The sequence below is a fragment of the Aythya ferina genome, assembly GCF_964211825.1.
Source record: "Aythya ferina genome assembly, chromosome: 16".
Lineage (NCBI taxonomy): Eukaryota > Metazoa > Chordata > Aves > Anseriformes > Anatidae > Aythya > Aythya ferina.
The window spans coordinates 7,317,238-7,340,565 of record NC_140315.1 but is presented as its reverse complement, the minus strand read 5'-3'; the positions used below and the strand labels follow the sequence as shown (position 1 = coordinate 7,340,565).

Sequence of the window (23,328 nt, the reverse complement as noted above, 5' to 3'; positions counted from 1 at the left end):
CTTAAACTCTCTATTCCTTCCTAGGTCAAGGTCTTAAGCAGGGTGAAAATAGAGCAGACATCCTAGCATGTGTCACAGTGAATATTATCAACAATTATATCAGCATTTTCCCAGTAGACTAACAGGAATTAGAGCAGTATCAGTTAATGAACTGAAAGATTCAAAGGTTCGGTTCTTCATCCTTTTTTTTTTTTTCCCCTCTGCTTCCATAAATGATGTGTTCTCCCACATCAGAGTTAACTCCAAACCTCATCTACCAAAGCATTGTATTTATCAAAATTTGCCACATAAACTTATGGATAGAGCCATATTTTGTATCTGGGTTAGGTGAAAAAAATATATTGTCCCTTAAGATAGAAAGTAAATGGCAAAAAGAAGCATCCATGCAGAAAATTTCTATCATGTTCTGGAACCATTTCTCCATCAGCTTCTAAACTTTTCTCCATTTTCAGTCTGTACTGTCCCAGCTTTATAACACACTTGTCACAATTAGTATCTTGGCACCTAGTAGTAATTCACTCAGCAATGAGACTAATCAGTGATTTCTGAAAACCTGTCATTCTTGAATTAGGCTTCTGACACATAAACTTGGTGAAAGACCTTCAGGTCTGTGTATCATGCAACTTACACTCACTGAGGACTTCCCCAGCAAAGAGTAACTAATACTGCTTGGTCTGTGGGGGAACACAGCCCTCCAGAGACTTCATGTCTTCATTTACTACTTGGTATCCCGAAACCGGAGTTCAACCTTCTTTCTGAAAGATCTTTCTTGTTGGGAGCTTCTTATTTCTTCTCTTTGTGTTGAGATGAAGTGGAAGTTTTTGAAAAATGAAGAATTAGTGGCACTAAGGGCTAAAACCTTTGTTATTTATCAAAAAGCAGTAGTGCAGCACCAAGGAAAACCAGAACGTCGATATTCTGATGAAGGTCTGCTGGCCTGAGAGGTGACCACACAGAAGGCAGAGCAAATTTGTATCTGTCTGGCAAACACCTATTTATCAGATACCTTTGCCTGTTCACTACATGCACTGGAAATGTAGTGCCTCTCCAACTCACCCCTGGCAAATACAATTTTCAAACAATGCAGAACAAAGAAAAATGTGCTCCTAATATAATTGTGCCTTCTGCAACTTAAATTTTAGACACTCGGTTTCATCTCTTACTTAAATGTATCTGTGTATTTTAATAGGAACATTCAGCTATGCTTTTATTAATGCAAAAACATTAAAGTGCTATCCCTGAATACTAAAGCCTTAAAGGGCCGTTTCAAACAGAACCTGTCATAAAATGTGCTCTCAAGCGTGTCCCCTTTAAGAGATTCAAGAATTAAATGTTCCCGTATGTGAATTTTATTTTGTACAGCACATTTGCTTTATGGCTACAATTAAGTTAGATGTGCCGATAACAATGTCTGCTTTCCATTTTAAATCGCACATTTCAGACAGTGTGCATTGTTTTATTATCTAATCCACATGCTTTTAATTGCAATTATGGTCCCTTATGAGTCCCCTGGGAGGGCATGATTGCAATTAAAAATGTAATTTAAATGTTAATTAATTACATTCATTTTCTAAACTGGGAAAATTTCATTTATTATTTTCATGTGTTGTGCACTTATCCTAAATGCATTACCTTCTAAATGTTTTTTTTTTCAAATTAAGTGTTATGTTTATAAAACAGGGTGTTTAATACCCTTTAAAATTTTGTTAGGATGTTTATACAAATTATTACTTTAAATTAATTGATTCCGAGCTTTATGCACAATTAATATGTGTCATGCCAACCAGAATAGAGTTGTTTTTGATATTCTGCTGAAATTACATTAACATGAGAATCCAAAAAATTGATCAGAAATATACAGTTTTACTGCAAATAATCACAAACACTTTGGGCTATGCAGAAGGAAATGAGTTACCGGGGGCTGATTCTCAGCACCTTGGCTGCTTTTCGTGCTGATGGTTCACTTCAGACATGACCAGCTCAAGAGCATGAGCGTGAGCATTGCCGTGAGCAGCCTAAAGCCTCAGACTGGGTTTTGCAACAAGTGTAACAAGCAGCAGGTGGAGAGGAAGAGCTTGTTGAAAATAGAAGGCAAAGAGTCATGAATCTGGTTTCTCAGAAATGACAAAATTAAAACCATGCCATTAAAAAAAAAAAAAATTATTTCCATTGCCGTCCATTTTTTTAAATATAAGCACACAGTTACAGTGGCTAGAAAAATTATCTATAACACATGCAAACCGAGATTGGTATGGAGTGTGATGACTCCGTGAGCTGAGAATGGATGAAAAATATCAACCACCTCCCGAAGGGTGAGCAGCCAGCATTGCGGTGCTCAGAAGCTTGCGGAGCCACCTGCAGCGGTGTGCAAACATGTCCAGAACCACCGATAGCACAGGCTGACTGCCTGCCGCCTTCTGCCAGCAGTGTTTAAAGACCAGTATTCAGAATGGGAAAACTCCTCGAAGTCTTCCCTGCGCTGGCTGGCCTCACTCACATCGGCACCCTGCCGATGGAGCGGGAGGAGAAGCTGGAGAGCAGGGCAGGAGGATTTGAGACAGGCACCAAGTCAGGTACTGGAGGTTTTGAGTCACTGGGTTCTGTAATTAAAAACTGATTAAAGATCTCCAGATCCATCCTATTATCTTTACAAAAGATATTCTCATTACAAATTTGTAGTCATCTCAGTAAAAAAAAAAAACAGAAACAACGACTAAACCCCCTGTAATTTATTTTCACAGAGACCATCACAAAACAAACCAATTAAGCCAGGAAAATTCAGAATTATGATGCTCTGATAGACCAGCAGCTCCTCCAAAGAGCAAGCTGAAACTAAAGGATACAGCTGAAAGACTTTTATTTTAAACCACCTCTGCTAGTTGTAGCTGTAGTCTTTCAGAAGGGTTTAAATGTGGAGAAAAAAAAAAAAAAAAAAAAAAAAAAAAAAAAAAGAAGAAAGAAAAGAAAAAAAAAGTTAATCTATTATTAGATTATTAAAATATATATTAAAATATCTATTTTTAAGTATCTGTCCATGCCACCTTTTTGACTGATTTAACTAATTGCTTAAAAAGTAAAAATGAAAAATAGTTTAGGTCAAATCAGTGCAGAAGGTTGCGTGGCTTTATTACAGAGGAATTGATGGAAAATAGGTAAATACATGGGCCACAAACAAAGCTGGGGAGTAGGGCATGGAGCTGATAAGTGAACGTTTTATTCAGCACTTACCAGGCATATGCTCACAGGAATTTCACCCAAACCTGGGACCACTCCTAATTCTTGCAGTGTTCAATGTGTCCCCACTTTTATCCAAATTTCCCTATTTGTGCCCTGTGTGTCCCATAGATTACTTTCCTTTAATGCTCCTTGCAGTGAAAGAGGTTGTGCAAAGTTAGTGCAGGCAGCTCTGCAGTCCAGGAGTCCATGTTTGTGCTCTCAATTTCAGCATTAAAAGGAGAGCAAAGAAGAAAAAAAAAAAAAAGAGAGAAAAGAAAAAAATAAAAAAGAACGAGCTATGAGCTATGCTTCATACAATCCTTAGTCATATGTCAGCTACTGTCTGTAGCCAAAGAAAAAAAAAATAATAGACTGCTTCTTTACATGTACCATTAATGAGAAGGAAAAGATTAATTAGTTCTTAGCTACTGAAGAAAGTCTAAATCAGTTTGGAATGAATTAGCATCTCTACACAGAATTTATTTTGTTCTTATTTTGCACTCCCCTCACCCCCAAAATCACATGTACTTCTGAACTTAGAAATTCTGCCAAGGTTTTTTCTTTTTGGTGTTCCTGGGATCTGCCAGAAGCTCAGCCCGCCCAGCAGTCCCAGTGACACACACTGCTGCGAAATGCTGCAGGAACCCACAAATTCATCACACGTAACTTGCGTTGGTCCTTGGTTCAGCCAAATCTTTGCCTCTCCTCTGGGAGGCCTCACTGTAGGTGAACAACTCAGGAAGTTCCCCCATCAGCTCAGGATGCTGCTGTTCATTTTGTGATGGGGAGATCAAAACAATTACATGACTCCTGATAACCCTCATTGACTATCTATTGAAAAAATCAGGTTCTAAATAAATTACTATTGTACTTTTTAAAGCTGTGCATGACATGTCCTACTTACTGGATGACCTAGATAATTTCCATAAATTAACCTCTTTTACCTTCCATTTCCTCTGCCATCCTGCTGCTACCTTCCCACAACTGCTCCATCACTACGGAGCTCATCCGGTAGATGGAGAAGACAGTGATGCCGCACTGAGTCTTAAAGTGACATTAAGAACTTACCTGCCTAAGTGTTCATTTGCATCTTGCTCACTAGACTTGTCATATAGCCAGGGAGATAATATATTATGAGATGTGTACTGAATTAGCTGTCAATTGTAGTGAAGCTCTCCCTTAACCATGTGAAGAGAAAGCTGTTGAATGAGCCTCAATCTTGCCTTTTTTTTTTTTTCAGCTGAGATGTTTCATTTTAGTCACCCAACCCCAGCCAATTTTATTAAGTCTGCTGTCAGCTGTGACCCCTGCTGAGGACCGGCAGGGCTGAAATAGTTATGCTGCCTGATGTCAGCTGTGGCAGCTGCAGAGCCCACTCCGGCACAGGCACGAGGGGCTCCGTTCCTGCAGCAACAGCCGCCGCGGTCGGAACAGCAGGAAAAATGAGAAGGCTCGGGGTAAAACGCCGCGGGGCGTTCTCCATCACTCTGTGCTGGTTGAAGCACTAAGAGAGGCTGCGTACGGGCAGGCACGGTCTTTCGTTGGGAAGGTTTGTATAGTGCGTGCTGAGTGCTGGGAGCACCTGCAAAGAACAGAGCACGGTGCGGCAGTCGGGCTGGCGTCGCACCGCCGGCCTCGTCTGGGCTACGAGTCAGTGCTTGTGCCAGCTGCAGAGGCAGTGCAGCTCCCACACCCATAGCAGCATCGCCCTGAGGTGGTGTTTCCAGTGATTAGCTTGTTTTGGGAATTCCTCTGCTGTGCTTGACAAGCAAAAGGAGTGTCTCGTTGTCTTCCTTGGGCGCAAATCGTGCGTGCCAGTGGGAACTGCCCTGCTGCTGGTACAGGGCAGAGCATGGAAGGAAAACCTACAGCCTGGCAAAGTGCTTCACTGGGGTGAGTGTGGAGCTGGCTGGCGCCACCAGTTTTATGCCAGCAGAAATTCTTTAGATATAGTTAATCCTGTACAGGTCTGATTTCCATGAGTGCGATCAAAGCCAAGGTTAAGGGACCAGGAGAGGACGTTGTCCTTTTAAACATCAAATTTGTATTTTACCCATATCATTTTCTTTACCTGGAAAGAAAGCAACACTTTTAAAATTTAGTTCACACTAGTGATTGCAGCTGAACTACTGTTAGTCTAATTAATAAAGAGCTCGGTGGGGGGACATCCACTCCATCCTCTGTTTTTAGTGTGCATATGTACAAGTCACTGCCTCCCTGAGTAGCCTGCTTAGTAAGAGTAATGCTGAACTTGGTACACCATGTGCCTTAGCTACACGGGATGCCTTCACACCCTGCAAAGAAGAGTAATGCAAAAAGAGAGAAGATAGACCTAAAACTTAGATGATCCAATTGTAGCTGCCTCCCGTCGTAGCATATTATATTCTTTACACGCCAAAGAAAGTTTAAATCATGGAAGAGTGATACTTTATCGTCAAGGTAACCAGAATAGGTTCACCAACAATTTACGTGGCTCTTAAGTCTATTTACATGCTTGTTTACTTGGCTTTTCTCTAAAAGGAAAAAAGTAGTTACCGTAGCAACTGCCTCATCACACGGTGCTGAGGCTTCCTTTGCTATCAAGTATCTTCAGCAAGGACTGAGCTCACGGACCTGTTTCGCAGGCACATCTGCTTTACCTCGGCGAGTCTGAGAATAGTCTACCTCTCAGTTTGTGGCACGTTTGTTTTAGCAGAGTGAGGACTAAATTACACGTCCCAGAAAGACTGTGAGATGCGTCCGTCCCTCCTTGGCTGTGGGGAACTGTGCAAGGATGATGCTAAGGCAAAGACAGGGGAGTGATGCCAGTCAGGAAGGTGGCCCCACAGGTGGCACAGATGTGGCCAAGCTGCTTTGGAAGGTGGGAGAGGTTGTGCTGTGCCACAGAGTAGGTGTAGGTCCACTTAATTTATTAGATACCACCATTGTGAATCATTGCTTCAATAGTCAACCCATATCTCCCTTGAGAGCCTGCCTCTCTTTGCAGAAAAAGCTTAAACAAAAATTATGAATCCTAGGATGGCGGAGTGTAGCTACCTACAGAGGTGAAGAGTCATTAGGCTCTGTATGTAAATGTGCAAGAGTTTGCCTCTTGTGCCTCCTAATCTAGTTTTGGAGCTTTGTACTTCAGCAGCTTCTGCTCTGATCATTCACACATGCAGGAAAGCAGGGGTAAAGGAGCTGCAGCTCATACTTCTTCCTTCCCTGCCTTTCTTTCCACCAAAGATTTTGACCTGAACTCTGAGCGAGCATACTGCTGTCTGGGCAAACTCCCAAAAGTTCAGCAAACTAAGTCACCGACCGAGGCTGTGTTTGTGTCTTTGTTTTAACAGTGTTTATGAGAGAGCTGCTTCATCAAATGCCCTCATTTTATTTGCTTTCCTTGCTCATTTTGTTTTAATTTGATAACTGCATAGAGAATTTAGACTGACTGCAAGGTAACTTTTATTCTAGAAAATAATTCAATTTCCTTGAATGATCAGGGCCAGATTTTTAGGGTATTTGCACATCTTGAGATGAAATCCTAGCAGGCTTTTCAAAAGAACCTCAACAGATTAAAGCCTTGATTCTTTTCTAACCTATTTAAACACTTGTAAAAATGCTGTTAAGACCCTACCTCCACCTCACCCCCCGAAAACCCTTGAAAAATTAAACCTATTTTGTATCTACATTCCCCCAGATGCTTTTGTCTTCCATTTCTCAATTCAATTTCCACCCCTTTTTCCAAAATCCTGATATGATATTCATCTCTGCTCTTGCTCTGCTCTTCAGAGTTTTTTAATAATGTGACTTACATTGTTTTTTCTCTTTTAACCTTCTGTTCATTATATTACTGCTCCATACTAATCTAATTTAGCTTGCACTTTCTTTGCAGTTCAAACCCTATAGAGCATTACAGGCCCAGTTACTAAAAAAAAAACAGGTCTGGTGCAGGATGCATATTGCAATATTGCAATAACAGTGGTAAATAGTAATAATAATAATAGCTTTACACAGCTTTTAGCACAGAGAGATTTTCCTCCTGTTGAATCCTCAATGCCCCAGTCTGCAGCAGCCTAGTGGCCCAGTTTCTACACCAAAAGAGTCATGGAGCTGGGGTTTCCAACCTGTTTTTCAGCCTCCCTCCCATCCATCAGTTCCAGTTGCTGCTGATAGAGCTGTGGACTGGCCACAGAGAAAATCCCACCCCAGCTGTGCCACCACCCCACACCAGCTGTCATGCAGCATCCCCTTTGCAGGTAAATGTCGATAAAAAGCTGAGGAGCCGAGTGTCCTGAATAGAGAACTCCAGCAAATTTGCTGACTCCTCTGCTTTTGGGGGTTAACGGATTATACTGTTTTGGCCTAATCTGTCCAGCAATGCTAAAATCAATATTAAACTTGGCCTGTCACTGCTCCTCCCTCCTGTTGTGAACACATTATCCAGACCACACCAGTGCTTGGAAAGTGGATGCTGTGGTTTCGCTCACCAGAGCAGATTCAGTAGTGTAGCTCTTGCCTCGGATCTGGCGCTGGCATCTGGTGTCTTTCCATGAGGAAACACCCGGAGCTGGGGGGACATGTGCAGAGCATCCTGTGTCTCCCACCCCCTCCTTGTCATGTTCTTCATCTGTGGCAACTCGTTCATTGAAGCAGAGAGCAGCCTAATCCCAGCACAGACTGAAATCTTTCTGAAATGAGCCCTGCCAAATAAAGCAGTCACCAGCCCCTCATGGAAGAGTAAAAGGCTGGAGACAGAAGCATTTTTTTCCCCTGAAATCATGTAGCAGCTTTTTTCCTGTTTTGTGTTGCCTCCAAAACAGGAGTGGGTGTACTTATTTATTTACATGTAATGACAACCAATAATGCCATTTCCCACCCGAGAACTTGAAAGGCCTAACCAAAATGGGCCAGCCCTTTTAAAGCTTACTCCCACTTGTTATGGTTGCAGTGAGGTGACGTGAAAACCCCAGAGCAGGTCTGTGGGTCTGCTCCTGTGCCCCAACTCCTCTGCTACTGATCCCCTGTGCCCCACTCACTTCTTTTTTCACTCTTTTTTAACATCTTGCTCTAAATAGGGTTTCCCCGGAGTTGTGTCCTACTCACTAGTAACGTGTGGCATATTTTAGGTTATCCTTCAAGAACATTTGGCTGATATCCAGCTGCTCAGTTGCCTTTGTTGCTTTATTTGCACTCCCTTCTCTGAGTCATTGCTACTTTGAAGTTTCTGAAGCACTGATGAGCAAAATATAATCACTTTTCCAGATATTTCCTTCCATAAGCTGTAGCTGGTGAATCGGCATACAACGACCTGGCCAGCAGCAATCGGCCAGCGAGACAAGGAGGGATGCAGCTGGCAAAGCCTCCTCGTGGCTGCGCTTGGTGCCCCAGCCCCGTGCCAGGGCTGTGCCACTGCACCCAGCCACCTGCACCCTGGAACAGCATGGGTATTAAGGTTATAAAGAATGGGGATGGCTACTCCTATGTCTAGAAAAGGCTCTAAGGTCATTAACTTCACTATGTGCTGTGGAAGACTCTGGTGATCAGTTCTTCTCTGCTTCCTTGACACCAAGACCACAGTCCTTTCTATTATACTTCCTTGGTTGCACACTTAGTCTGGAGATACTGTTACTGCGTGACTAACTCCCCTCACAAGTCACTTTCCTTACTCCTTGCTTTCTTCTGGCAAAATGGTGTGGCAGAGGAAGAGAGATCTGACCTTCAAACAATGGCCCAGGAGACTGTGTTTCTGTTGCCAGGTGTTCCAACGCCCTGCGTGACCTTCAGCAAGCCATTCAACTTGGCTCTGTCTCAGTTTCCCCATCTGTAAGGGGATATGAACATTTGCAGAGCACTTTGGATTGTTATTAATTCTTCATAGAGTATCAGAAATGTGGCGAACATTTTAAGATGCTATAAATGTACAAAGTATTATTATTAAACTCAGGAGGAGGAAGTAGCTGGCCCATAAGGTGCTTCCTTCATCAATCCTTCAGAGGAAAGTCCTTCCCTTTATGACCTGAACACGGAATTTTTATTCTGCTCTTGTAGAGGGTTAATGGGTGTATTTTAAATAAAGCTCCTCTGACCCAAGCTGGAGGAGCACCATCAAAATGAGTGAAGCTGATGACATCTTGAATTTCTCTGATGTATCTCAGAATGAACCAGAAAGCCAAATTGCTTGGCACACAGCATAACACTCTAATCTGCAGCGGAAGGCTCTGCTGGAGTCACTTGCAATTGGCCCTTTCCTCTTACCTTCCCATAAGCAGTAGACACGGGGCGACTGTAATGGCCTGACAATAGGTGCACATCCTGGGGTTTTGCTGCTCTCATGAAAAAAAAAAAAAAAGAATGTCATGGACAAATGAATGTTGACAGTGGCCATACCAAACAATTCAAGAAAAAATTGCAGTTTTATACGTATTCCTGCTCCCTTTGTCAATACTTTAAAGATGGTTCTTATTTCAGAGCAGGTATTGATTGTGTATAGGTTAGGCCCCCGGTTCCATTTGTCATTTCTGATATTATAGCGTGTTATCGTTTAAAGCTGTAATGGGAGAGGTGGCTGAGCTTAAAGCAAGCTGGTTGTCTGAAGCTTTGATAAATGGCTAGATGGTCTTTGTTTCTGCAGCAGTGAGCAGTTGGCTGCTATTTGCTTTACCTTTTATCCAAGAATAACTGTGTGATGGGTTCTGGAAGTGAACAGTATCATTTTGTCAGATGTGGTTCAGAACTAGCCGGGTGGTCCTAGCAAAGCAGCTGAGGGATTTTTAACACTCGACAGGATGTGAGCAAAGGCCCTGCATAAAACTGAAACAATTCTGGCTCCACATGGCTGCTTTGGTCAAAAAGTTCTCAGAGTTGTTTTTTAAGGTGAGAGGACAGGAAATGCTGGGGGGGTGGAGCGCGGGAGGGACGGTGCTTTTAAAAGCAATTCTATTCATATGGAGGGATCTTATGAGAAAGATCAGAAGACAATAGGTGGATTAGATTTCTTTGATGAACTAACAAACTTGCAAATTTTTTGCAGATCTAAACAAAAGGTCTGCTTTTCAGATGCAGTGAGCAGCCCCACCCCAGCCTCCGAAAATCAGGCCAGTACAATGTTTGTGCACAGGACTGCAGAGGGAGGGAGGTAGCACACTCTGTGCATTCTTTCCCTCTGCATCACTTACATTTCTTGAGGTTTTGGTGCTGCTTTCATGAACTCACATCTGTTTGTCAAACTCAAAATGCAGAGATGCTTTGTGTCTCGGTTCCACTTCATATGAATCACCAAAAGCCTGGAAATGGTAAGCAAGGGTCCTTTTCCTGGTAACAGACACCTGTAATGCCTTGGCTTCACAGAACCTCTTCTATCGAATTTTGGTTTCACAAACCTAAGATGACACCTGTGGATGTTTCACATCCTGATTCCTTTGAATCAGGGAAGTTCGATTTAAAATTTGAGTTTAGCCCAAGTCAGCATAATACCAAGCCCTGCCTCAAACTGAGCTGAAGCCTGTCCCGAGCCAATATTCGTAAGCAAAGCTAGATGGGAGAAACAGCAATACCCTGAAATTATACCTCATTGGTTTGTCACCTCAGCCATAATAACGCAATAGTCATTCACGGATAGCTTGTATGAGGGGAGTCTTTGCAGCTTTGGAGCACTCCTCTGAATTGCTTCTGAGTCAGTAGCAAGGTGTCTTAACAGGTTGGCCCTTGAGTCTTCAGGTACCTACCCTTCATTAATTTGATAATTTATGGCTGAGACTTCAGACTACTTACTGTTCCTGCCTCTAGGAAATTGAAATGGTAGCTCTTAATCCTATCATTGAAGTTGAATTGCCTGGACAAGTAGCAGCAGATTGATCCCTTCAGTTTACAGAAATCACAGAAGGCTTCTCAACATCCCAAATAGCTCACACTTCAGTGCAGCTCACAGCATGATGGCAGGGGGGCTCTGCTTTTGTGTCTGTAGGAAGAAAGAAGTTACCTTTCCTTGCATGGAAATAGAAACAGAAATATTAGTAGTCAGATCCTAATGGTTTTGTTGGTGGTGGTTTGGTGATTTTTTTTATTTTTATTGTTGTTTTTTTTTTTTTTTTTTTTGCTGAGATTACTGTTAGCTCTTAGCTTATGATAAGCTATAATTACTGCAGGATACGCTGGTGGCACAGAAACATGGGTTTGTAGGACTGACAAGATAAAAATGATAGTAACCCAATAGAAAAGAAACCAATGAGACATCAACCTTATTCAGAAGATTTCTGTAAAGTAAGCATCATGCTGAGCCTCCCCCCTCCCTCACGTACATGGTGACTCAAGGCAAATTCAGGCTTCTATGGACATTTCAGAAGGTTTAGTCAACTTCTTGCACCTCCCTTTGATCATACCTCCCTGCTGTTCCTGGCTTTGCCTGGAGCTGGGGATGTGTACTGCAGGAGGGATATTTCTGACTGCAGAAGGCAGCCCATGCTCCTGGACATGGCCGTGCTCATACTACATCAGCACAACGGGATGGCAGGAGACCTGGCTACCCACTTTCTACCCCAGTTTGAGGGCCAGATACTAGGTGGCCATGGTGTCTGGGATGACACCGCACAGCTCCTCTTGGCTTGTGTGTGTGCTAAAGGTTGCTCTGCACTCTGCAAAAACAGACTGGGTTGTGACCCCAGCCAAAATGTCCCTGTTGACGGAAGCTGTGCCTCCGTGGGCCCCCAAGATGACTGAATTTCAATGAGGCTTTATTCTTCAGAATGAAAGGTGCTGTCTAACGGTAAAATATTGTTCTATTAAATCCAGTCCATGGCAGATCCACTACTGAGGGCTATTGAGGCAAATAAGAGCAAGGTGATGGCAGTGTGTGGTCATAAAGTTGCAGTATTCAAAAATGTAGAAAAAGCAGGTTGTCAGATTTCAATAAAGCAGTCGAAATGAATAGATACATCTCAGAGCTGGTTGCTTCCTAGTGGGATGGAATTTGAATAATAATATCACACTTGAACCAGCATCGGGTTGGATTAATGGCTAGCACGGGCAGAGCACTACTAGGGTGAAGCTGCGGCAGCGGCGGCACTACTGTAGGTGTTACTAATGACACAGAGCAGTCCTTCTGCTTGTTTGCACACAGAATGAAAAAACTAGGGGAGGAGGAATCTGGGAATTATTGCTTTAAGCTGCAATTTTCAACAAAGAAATCTTGCCATTCCAAACTGTCTAGACCTTTAAAAATAAAAGATGTGCAGTATTTACAATGCTCTTCAGTATTCATGAGGCTTTGCTGCATGTTGTAAGGCGAGATGAAAACAATACTCAGTAGATTTTCATAAGTGACACGCAACTGTAAGATTGATAGATGATGTGGATTTAATGTATGTGGAGTTCAGCGCCAACATAAAAGCTGTGATGTACCCAAACACTGGGTTTATTAAATCCCTGTTTCTTTAAATGATCATCCAAAGCCTTTCACCACTTTCTTCTACCATAAAATAAAGAAAAGAAGGTAGGAAAAGAGAGAGGAAGGAGAGGGGATAAAAAGAGGGGGGGGATTCCCCGAGTTTTTGTAGAGAATTACAATATCGGAACTGAAAGAGACAAATATTTAGACATTCTCTCTGCATAGAGATTAATGTGAGAGTCAGAAATACATGGAATCCACTTAAATTGATGTGATTTAGTTATGAATGGTTAAACATAAGTATTCTCTGTCAAATGCCAAAACCTATTGTATTAACTCTTTCCTCACCGCAGCCCTCCTGTAGAGCCTCCTAAATCAACCTAATTCTTCTTAGAGCGCAGGGACCCTCTCTCCCAGTTCTCTCTGTGGCAAGGCCAGAGGAGAACAGGAAATCCCTAATTCTGCTCCAGGCGAAGACTTGACGAATACATCAGCTGGGTAGGCAGCAGCTCCTGCCCCCTGCCACCAGGGCTAGAGCCGCTCAAAGCAGGAGAGCTGCAGTAGGGGCAAGGCCCAGCAAACTGTCCTCCATCAGCATCAGCCAGGGGAATTGGGGACGGGCTGGCTGGCTTGCCAGGGCCAGCCTTTGCTTCTCACCCTCTCCAGTCCTGCTGGGACCCATAAATCAGCTGCTGGAGCTGCTGTCCTCACCAGCTGGTTCCCGTGCACCTTTGCTAATGTGAAACAGCATTTCACCCTTAATCTGGCACCAAGTAGATTATTTCCTCTTTCATTCCAAGTTCACACACCAGGCTGCATCCTTATGAATTAGGATTTACACAGTGCCCCAAATCCTTTTAAAACAATTTCTGAGGTGCTTCATTTCTGCTGTCTTGGTGTACAGGGGTTCAACACACACCCCCTCCTTGATAGCATCCGTGAGTAACATTTTCTGCTGTGCATTTACAGCACTTTTTAGCAAAGGTGTATTTGCTTCTTAGTGGAACATTTCACTTAGTTTCAGGGTCATTTCCTGTGACAGCTGGATGTCTGTCTTCCTTATCACCTCAAGATTTAGCAAAATGATATAATTAGTATCGGTGTGCTCCTTAACCCAGCCAGCTGCGCTGGAAAAGCAGGCCATTTTAGCTCAGTTGAAAGGAGCAAATCTCATCCACGCTGAAATCAGGCTTTTTGTTTTAAATCATATTTGCCATTTTATTTTCCTTTAAAGCCAGGAGATTGCCGTTATGTTTATTCCTTGGCGTGAACCACTTGCTCTGGACAGGTTAGTGACCATCATTTTGATACTGATTTCCTGTGATGCCCAGTGGAGTTACAAAGGCTGCCGGACTGTGCCACGTCCCGGGAGCTGCAGCCAGGAAACCTGGTCTGTACCAGGGCCTGATGCTGGATACAGCTGAAATCAGCTTATATCAGCTCTTCTTCCTGTACGTCTGAATCAGTTATTTTTCAGATACCTTTCTATTTCCAAACTAGAATATAGATTTTGGTTCTTTTCCTCCCTACTTATTCTTTTCCTTAAAAAGAAAAAAATAAAGTGAAAGGCTATTTTTCCTAAGGAAAAGTTTGCAATTTTAATCACTTCAGTAATATTTTTCTACTAATAAACTCTATAAATGCTATACTGGCATTATTTATTTATTTATTTATTTATTTTCTAATGCAGAGGTAGAATTTAAAACAAAAGCCAAAGAAGAGGAGAGAAAAATGGAAGGGAAAGCAGTAGAGCCATATTTTTTTGAGCTTATAAGCAAGCTAATATATGTGACTTTGTTCACTCCCCTTTAGTTGCTTCTAAATATCTTAGCAAATTGTTTGCAATAGGAAAGTTTATTGGAAAAATAAATTTCAGCAAATACTCATGTAAAAGAAATTGCAAATCCAATATGACAGCACATTTGTGCGAAAAATTTAAAACTGAGGTGTGTATTCAGGCAATCAGGGCAAAGAAACTTCTGTGTGCCTGGTTCAAGATTCTAGACTCGTGAACCTGCCTCAAAGTGCTCGTGACAACGTGATACATTAAGAATCATGAGCAGAAAACATTTTGAGTTATCAGTGTTATACTGAAAGAAATATTTAAATGGCCTGGAAGGAGTTGAAGCTCATCAAATAATTTTTACAGTGTATTTCTGAGTGCTCACACTTTGTAAAGTCCTTCAGTTTTCTACATAGATCAGAAAGCGTTTTCTCATACATGTAATCAGCTGGGGAAAGGGAGGGAGTAGAGAAAACGGATAAGACCCAGCAAAGAGAACACAGGGAAGAATGGGAAATAATATATGCAAATAAAGGGTGCCTATTACAGTTGTTGTGCCTTCAGACATATTCCCAGTTGTGTTTTCTCAGCTGTTTCATGGAGCTGTTCCGTCTTATTCATAGGAGGTGCTTTCTTTTACCTACAACAACCTGCTTAGTGCTGCTTGTCCTCTTTTTGTTTTGTTTGGTTTTGTTTTGATAATTGAGTTTTTCCAAGTGTGAAATCCCAATATTTTCTTTAAACTAGGAGGATTAAATGCTTGAGGGACTCAAAGAATTTTAACAAATTGGAAAGATTCAGGAAAGGAACAAAACATGGAGAAGTTGGGAGTTCATTCACCCCTGCCTCCAGCTAACATGAGCCATGAACTTGTCAAGTCTGTGACTTTTTTTTAAAGACTTAAGTGCAGAGAGGAAGCATTAACATGCATATCTAGACCTTCCCCTCTCTACTTCTATTTTTTCCTTTCTGCTTCTATATTTTTTCCTTTATCCCTCTTTTCTCTTCTCACCTGTTTATCATGGGTTTAAAAAAAATGTTTAGATGAAGCCTTTTTCAAATAGCCAAGTTGCTCCCACCTCAAGCTGAGTGTGTTTTGTGCCAAGCTCACTCCACCCTTTCAGGCAGCTTTGTAAGGTGCTTGTGAGGTGCAGCACAGGCTGACCCCGAAAGTCCCCCCATTTGGGTATTCGTTTGTTGCATTTACAGCCAGAAAATGGGTGCTGCCCACAACACACGTGCATTGCCACATGCATTTCTTTGTCTTTCAATCAGTCTTCCTCATGTAGAGGTGGGACTCACCAGTGCAGTTACAGATGGCACTATCTGGTACCATCACTTCACCCCAATAGGTTTTATCCTGTCCTTTAACATCATCTCTGCACTGCTGGCCTTTCATGCATCTTCTTGGAAGCTGATATTTCATTTCTTCTCCCATTTTTTGTGCAATACTAAATGTATCACAGGAGTACTCTGTATCTGTTTTGAAAGGTAAAGATGAAGTCTATGCTTTGGGGAAGTAAAGAAGAGAAGTGTGTGGCTGCTGTGTTCGCAGACACCGGGTCATGCGTCTCTGTAGCCTCCAGTCTCTATGGGAGCATGCAGGAGTGTGGGATTAGACGTTTATTTCCTTTTCTTGGCCCAAGATTCAGAGGATTTCAGTTTGTTTCTCACCCCTGCCATAAATTTAGAAGCCTTAGATGGAAGATCTAAGCACCTTTCTGTCACAGGCATATCAGGACATACAAACCTACTCCCTTTCTATAAACTCATTAAGCCCTGTTTTCTGCTTGGCCCCCAAACAAGCCCCTGGTATTTCTCAGTGCCACAGTTCTCCTGTACAGTGGAGACTGTTGCCCTTTCTTTGTGTTTTTGTTTGTTTTGTTTTGTTTTGGTTTGGTTTGGTTTTTTGAAGAATGGCATCTCTCTATCCAGTGCCAGTAATAAGATGAAATTAAGAATAGGTATCAAAAAAAGAAATAACAAGGAGGTTAAGACCAGTGTTTATTGGGTCTGCTTTTCCAGTGCAGGGCTGTGGCAAGTGCACATCCGAGTGTTTTCCTGTGGAGGTAACCTATCATGGATGCAGCTTGAACTTTTATTTGTAATTTTCAAGAGGCTTCCAGACTGGTGTGTTCCCTACACTGAGGTGACTACTTTGAGTTCGCTTTTTTAATTAAGGTTCTGTATTGTAACTAGTCAATGTACATTATTGGGAGAATGAATGTCAATGCCAGTGCTTTTTCTTTCTCTCCTTTATCTTTGTCAATGATTCAAAGACATGATTTATGGTTAGTCTCCGTCTTTCAGGATCATCCATCAAGCGCTGGTTTCACTACAGGGCTCGAAGTTGTAAATCATGCAGAAAGGCTGTCACTCATCTCATTTAACCCTTTAAACACAGGGATGGAAGAGGAGGGCTCTTAGCAGAGCTGTAAGAAATAGCAATGAAATAGCTATACAGTTGATGAAGTTAGACTTATCTATACAATTAATTGTTCTCTGTAATGCAATTATTATAAAGGTCAATAAAAAAAAACAGAGCATGACTCCGCCCTCCAAGTTCATTGTGAGAACCTGGAGGCCTTCCCAGCTCCATAAAATATGGCACTTTTTTGTTTTCTCTTTTGAGCAGATTTTTTAATGTCCATTACAGCCATGGTGAGCTGAGATTCACTTTAGAATCAATCATATCAATCATGGGCTACTTCTGATCACGACCTTGCAGTGACTAAAGAAGTGCAAAGGCCCATTAACAGCTGCTATTTTTGGCTTTTTGGCTTTGTAAATTAACAGCTCTTCTTTTTCTCTACTCCACCCCTCCCTTTCTTTTTTATTTTTTTATATATATTTTTTTGTTTCATTTCTTCCTCTTTTTGGACAGGAAGACAGCAAAAAATGAAATGTGTAAGTGGCATGGGAGCTTCCACACTTAGCCTTGTCTCGCAGGCTTGAGGACTGGTGACAGCTTTGGCCAAGTGGCTGATTGCCTCTCCGCGTGCTCCCCTGCCAGCCTGGGCCCTGCTCCCAGGTCACATTAAGCTCTAACTTTGCAGACAATACCTCTACCTGCTCTGAGCACAAAGCCAGGGAGACTGGCATTAAATAATGAGGCGTCTTTCTTTTTTATCTTGCCATTTTATTCATTTATTTTTGGTTCAAAGTGTCGGAAATTGGTAATGGAGGGTTATTAATGAAAAATATATGTTTGGGGTCTATTTGTTTAGATTCTGCAGTGACTTGATGGCAATTTTATCCCTGAATTATGTATGGCTCTGTTTTGCCTAGGCAAGCTGATACAAACAACAAATATAGTTAGAAAAAGATATATCAGTAAATAAACTGAAAGGTTGTAAAATATGAATGTTTATCATCCAGACGGTGCTGCTTCTCTTCTTTTTTACATGAACTCTACTTGAGATGGTATATAGGAGCTTGGGACTTCTTCTGTTCCAGTAATCTCTGCAGCTTGTCACAAAAACAAATGACACCAGAGGGAACCTTGTCTTACACTGTATTCCTTTGCATGAACCTCAGTCTTCTTAAGGTGCTCATAATTTAAATTTATATCTTGATTTATTGGAAGATGAGATCCTACCCTTACAGACCAACGCTCCTTTTAACCTGGGCTCCTCTTCTTTTTCATTTCAGTAGTTGGCACCTGCTCACCTAACTCCAGGTGAATGGGAAACGCAGAGTACGCAGGGGGACGCACCCATGTGAGCGTGCAGAGGGCAGGCAGCATCCGTCCTGCTGGCAGGGCAGAACAAGCTGCAGCCTTCCCACTCCCTGTGTTAGCCCTCTGTGCACAGAACTAATTCCTGCTGTAAAGAATAACACCTGCCACTGCTTTGTGAGCCTTGTCAATGAGCTGAATTTGTAAACAGAAGGGCTTTGCATCCTACAGGGTGCCCGGGCTGTCTACTGCAAATACCTTTGAGGGGAACAAAGGATAAAATGTTGAACCATCTGATGGGATTAAGAGAAACTTCTAATCCTCCAGATAGTAGATAAATTCTATTTTTTAAAAAATATTGTCCATTGCAACCATCATGATATATTAGCACTTGTTTTATTCTGGCCTAAAGTCTCATCCCACAGGGAACTCCAAGAATTTCTGCTGCTAAAATATAGTGTAGATGAAGTTATAATTTTAGCATCTCTCTGCAGTCTTAATTAACACTGTTCTTCTGATATAAAGCTATGGTGTCTAATTACCAAAGAGCTGTCAGAAAGTAACTTTAAAAACACTTGTGTCAAATAAGAGTTGGGAAGACTAGAAATATGTATTCAATTAGAAATGGATGGGGCCATCCACTGAATTAGAATGGATGGATTCTTTTGAAGTCTAGCAGTCAATATTGCTAGTAAGCCTTCTTCATAGTATTAGTGGTAATATCCCACTTATCCCACTTCACAAGATAAATTCCAGTTCCAGCTCTTCACCAAACATAGGTGATTTTTCTTCAGACAATATTTGGTTGGCTTGCTAGAGCAAATAATGGAGTATTTCCTACTTTTTTTTTTTTTTTTTTTTTTTTTTATCTAGCACATTTTGCAAGGTACTTGTAGTTTTAGATTTCAGTGTATTCCACATCCCAGAGTCAAATTATGGCCAAATCATCCATCTGTTTTACCTTCAGAAGCACACAGAAACTGCGCCGTACAAAGCCATTAGTTAACCTGCAGCACAGTCAGGAATCCACTTTGGGACTCAATCTTAGTTCCTGTTTTTTTCCTACTAAGCCTGTGTCACTGCCTCAGAAAGACTCATGCTTAAGACTCATGCTTAATCTGGTCCTTTGTTTGCCAGGAAGCCAGCAGAGTCTGTGCTTGTTCATTACATGTCTCGTTTGGGAAGCTCATGAACTGCAGCCAGGTTTCAATGACCACATCCCTAGTCACGACACCGTGAGTTAGCCAAGGGGGGGTGGCTCTTTTCAGGATATTTTACAGGTCTACCTGCTGAAAGGCCCTTTATCTGAAATTTGCATAAGGTTAAAAAAAAAGGGGGGGGTGAGGGGGAGAAGTAATATGATGAATGCTGACAGGTACATTTGCTACAATTGATTAAACACTTTTGCCATCCTTACGATTTCCTTTCACCCGCCTCATGTCGTGCCAGAAAGAGAGGTGTGAGTGACTTTGTCATTGACATTAAACAGTTGTATATACTTCTAGCTGCAAAATGCTATCCCCAGAGTTTGTTTACTCGATCTGTATTTCCAATCAGTGCAGAAGGTTTACTAAAGCAGTTCATTACTGATTTATTTATGATGTATTTAGATAGCAAATATGGTTCTGTCAGCAGTTGCTGGCTAAACAGTGTTGACAGACATTAATAGCATATGGTATAGGAATGGAATTATGATCTTTAAGAGTCTTTGTGTCTCAACATACATTTACAGTTTGCATTTTTCTTAGGTAGAGAGACAGAGAACTTCCAAACAAGAAAACAGTGTTTCTTTTTCATTTTGTAACCTTTGGGGTTTGTTGGTGGTGACATTAAAATCTTCTGTGCCTGTTTAGCTGTTCAATTTAATGGAAGACAAATTCTCCCAAAGGTTTAATTTACTCTCACAAACTGAAATCACTGCATTCTCACCATGGGAAATGGCCTTAATTTTCCCAGCCTTCAGTATACATCAAGCATATAATTCATTTCTCCCCCCCTCAATACTTCCCTCATTAGAAAACAAAGTTTTTGATATTTAAATGTTACATAGTTTAAGTTGAGAAACAGATCTTCTTAGCCCTGTAAAGTGCATTTGCAGGCATGATTGCTTCTCTCTGACAGCAATAGATTTATACAGGGTGGAACAGAAAAATACTTGAATTTTTGACCTTTAATTGTGTGCTCCCTCTAACACCAGCATTTTTACCAGTGTCAGGGAGAAAAAGTAAAAAATGTAGCTGCTCGTACAGAAGAGGAAGGAAGAACAGGTAGTGGTGAAATCACTTTGTGGCAGTTAATCCTGGTTGGGGAGACTAAATCTCGTTGGGAAAGGACTAGGGGGGAAGATGAATTTCATATGAGAGGTTGTCTCTCAATCACACGAGAACAAACAAATTGTGAACTAATAGGGGAAATCATTTTATCCTTCTTTTTAGGTTAATGACATCAGAGGAGGTGAGGTGGAAACGTACTGTTCAATTTCCAAAGTAATGGGCAATATTTTGCTTTCCATAAAATGGAGTTAATCCAAAACAAATTCTTTGCTGGAATTAGATTGCATTTCCATAAAGTTGGCTGGCCTCAGAGCTGTGCTTCAGAGCCACTGCTAACAAATATCTAAAGTTACCAGGTAAAAGAAAGGGAAGATAGGCTCTCCTGAAGAATTGTTCAAGGTGTGCTACTCATCAGGAGCAAGAGTTCTTTTGAGTAACAGCTACATGCATGATTATTATTTTTTTAATTACTGTTATTTTTGATACATTGCTACAAAGTTTAGGATGCAGGCACTTTCTACTTCCACCACTACTGGCAGAAACAAAAAAAGAAAAGAAAAAAAAAAAAAAAAGCATATATGTGCAAATATATATCCACCAGGCAAAAACAACATTAGCATCAAGGAGAGATTCTGTACAGAGTAAAATAAAATATTGAGCCAATTATTCATGTGCCTAATTGCATTTGCTTCAAAAGAACTGTAACAGTAAGTTTAACCTATTGCACATGGAAAAGTTAACGTGCCATTAACACCAGAAAAATTGTTAGGAATGATATCCCAGTGTGGGCAAGGCCCACTCTCGGTTAGAGTCAGCCTTGCCACATCAATGCATGAAGCTCGAGAGCCCCCAAGAGCTGGTTCAAATGAGCTGACCCTGTAGGAAGCCACCCTGAGAATGCCTTTCTGCCTCTTACGGGTTTGCTGCTCCTCCAGTCTCTGAGATGGTGGCTGCGGTGATGGCTGCTGACAGATCTGGCACATCCCAGCTGGGGCCTCTTGGACGAGGTCACTGGGGGGCGTCTCTGTCTGAGGAAAGGACTTCGAAGAAGGGCTGCTGGTGGGAGCTCAGCTGCCTCGGCTTGGAGTGTTGGCACTGTCTCTGGGCTGTGCTTATGGACCAGAGACATTAGGCAGTAAATGCGCTGCCAAGAGATTTAGTTTGTTTAAACTAAATTTCTTTGAGGGAACAGGAAAGATGGCCAGTTTTTCTGCTTCTTCTCCCAGTGAGTGTCCAAGGAGCCTTGTTCATAAGGGGCAGAGTATTTAAACGCAGTGATTTCTTAAATAACAGGTAAAAAGCAGTTTCAGTCTTTCTGAATCTTAGTTCAAACGTTTTTTTTTCTCTTTGTGTGAAAGATTTTAACCAGTATAAGGAAAATACTGCACAGAAGGAGCAATGAACTGGCAGTACGACACATGTTGAAAATTTTCCTTTGCATTTTTTAATACAGACTAGTCAAATTCCAGCTGTGCCTTGGTGGATGTATACAGTAATTAGCCCATGTAGATAAGGCAAACTGGTACTTGTTCAAGACAACGCTTGTGCAGGTACTAGCTAGATGTAAGATGTGCTTTGCGTTCCTTTAAATTTTAGAATAGATTCAAAAGAGTATTAAAAATACATACTGTAAGTTGGTTGTTTGTTGTTGGGTTTTGTTGTTTTTGTTGTTTTGTTGTTGTTTTTATTGTTGGATTAATATTTATTTATTTATTTTTGGTAGAAAGAGAATGAGAATCAGCCAGTAAAGGGAGTTATTGTTTGGATTTGAATCAGTGAATAAACTGGAAGTGTTTAGACAGTCTGTAATGAGGTGTTGTTGGCCTCTGGTCTGTAATAAATGCTTCAATTTTATAGCTCCAAATCAACTTTACCCATAAAATCTCAAAGGACTTTCTCTATTTAACATATCAGCTAGGACTTAGTGTCCATAGCCAGTATATCCTCATGTAGTATCAAAGAGCTGAGCAGATCTATGAGCATATAACTCCCACTGATCAAAAACATTTGGGAGGTTTTAATTACACAGTATCTATACTTAGCCCAAAATCTGAGTTAGATAATGTACACAGGACAGGATTTTTATTATTATTATTTTTTTAATCTATTTATTTATTTTGTCGTTACTTATTTGATTATTGATAGCATAAGGATTTTACTGGTGTGAAGACCAATCTTCAATAAAATTATTTAGTTCTGTTCAAGAAGTAGTCAAGTGAATGTGTGAGTTACTCATTTCATTAAAATGTTCAACATTTCTCCATTTCAACTACCTTTATCCCTGCCCATTTACCAGTCTGTATTGTTATATGATTTCAGTCCTTGCTTCAGCAGGTCTTAATCTAAACATAAATGCAGATCCCGTAACACACTCTTACAATATAAACATGGTTTGAAAGTGGATGTAAATGTAATGTGCAAAGCCCTTCGTAATGCTTCATTTTCTAAGTGCTCTCTGCATCCATTTCCACCACAACTTTAAGAAAGTAAACTGTGTTGTGTTTTTTTTTTCTTACTCATTCCTTCTGAATGACTCAATAATAATCCTGCTCCATTTATTCTCCCGAATCCCAGTAGGGTTTCGAGGCAAAACATTATACGTGGATTCACCTGCTGTCATTGAGGTTAAAGCCTTGTTCATGTTTAAGGAAAACCTCTTGGTCTGATTTCTGCTCTGCACTTGTTCCATTTGATTTATCTTCTGCTGTTCATAGTTTCACTGATCACTTTCTTATTACTTTTACACTTCCATCCATTTCAGTTTTGTACTCCTTTTCAAGCGATTTCTTATACCGCCCCTGCCACCTGCTCCCACCTGATGAATTGTCTGCTCAAACTGTTGATCTTGACCTGGCATGGTCTCTTCCACAGAAAATAAATGATGCCACACAGACATATAATGATGCCTTAATAAACATCCCAGGTACATTTGCTCCTCTGCAGAAGTGCAGAGCTTGAAAGGTGGTGTCCCAATTGCATGCTGATGCCTGGGAGGCAGTGAAAGGGAAGAGGCAGG

At 41.3% G+C, this 23,328-nt stretch overlaps 1 protein-coding gene and 1 long non-coding RNA gene across 5 annotated transcripts in view; one reads left to right on the top strand and one right to left on the bottom strand.

The window, feature by feature from the left end:
- TSHZ2 (teashirt zinc finger homeobox 2) overlaps positions 1 to 23,328 on the top strand; it is a 228,299-nt gene that overhangs the window by 103,378 nt on the left and 101,593 nt on the right. The gene's annotated exons all lie outside the window — the stretch shown is intronic.
- LOC311445622 lies at positions 1,844 to 4,394 on the bottom strand. The gene is made up of 3 exons (XR_014698547.1): positions 4,285 to 4,394; positions 3,229 to 3,434; positions 1,844 to 2,600 (listed from the first exon to the last, which is right to left on the bottom strand). It is a non-coding gene; the product is annotated as an uncharacterized lncRNA (long non-coding RNA).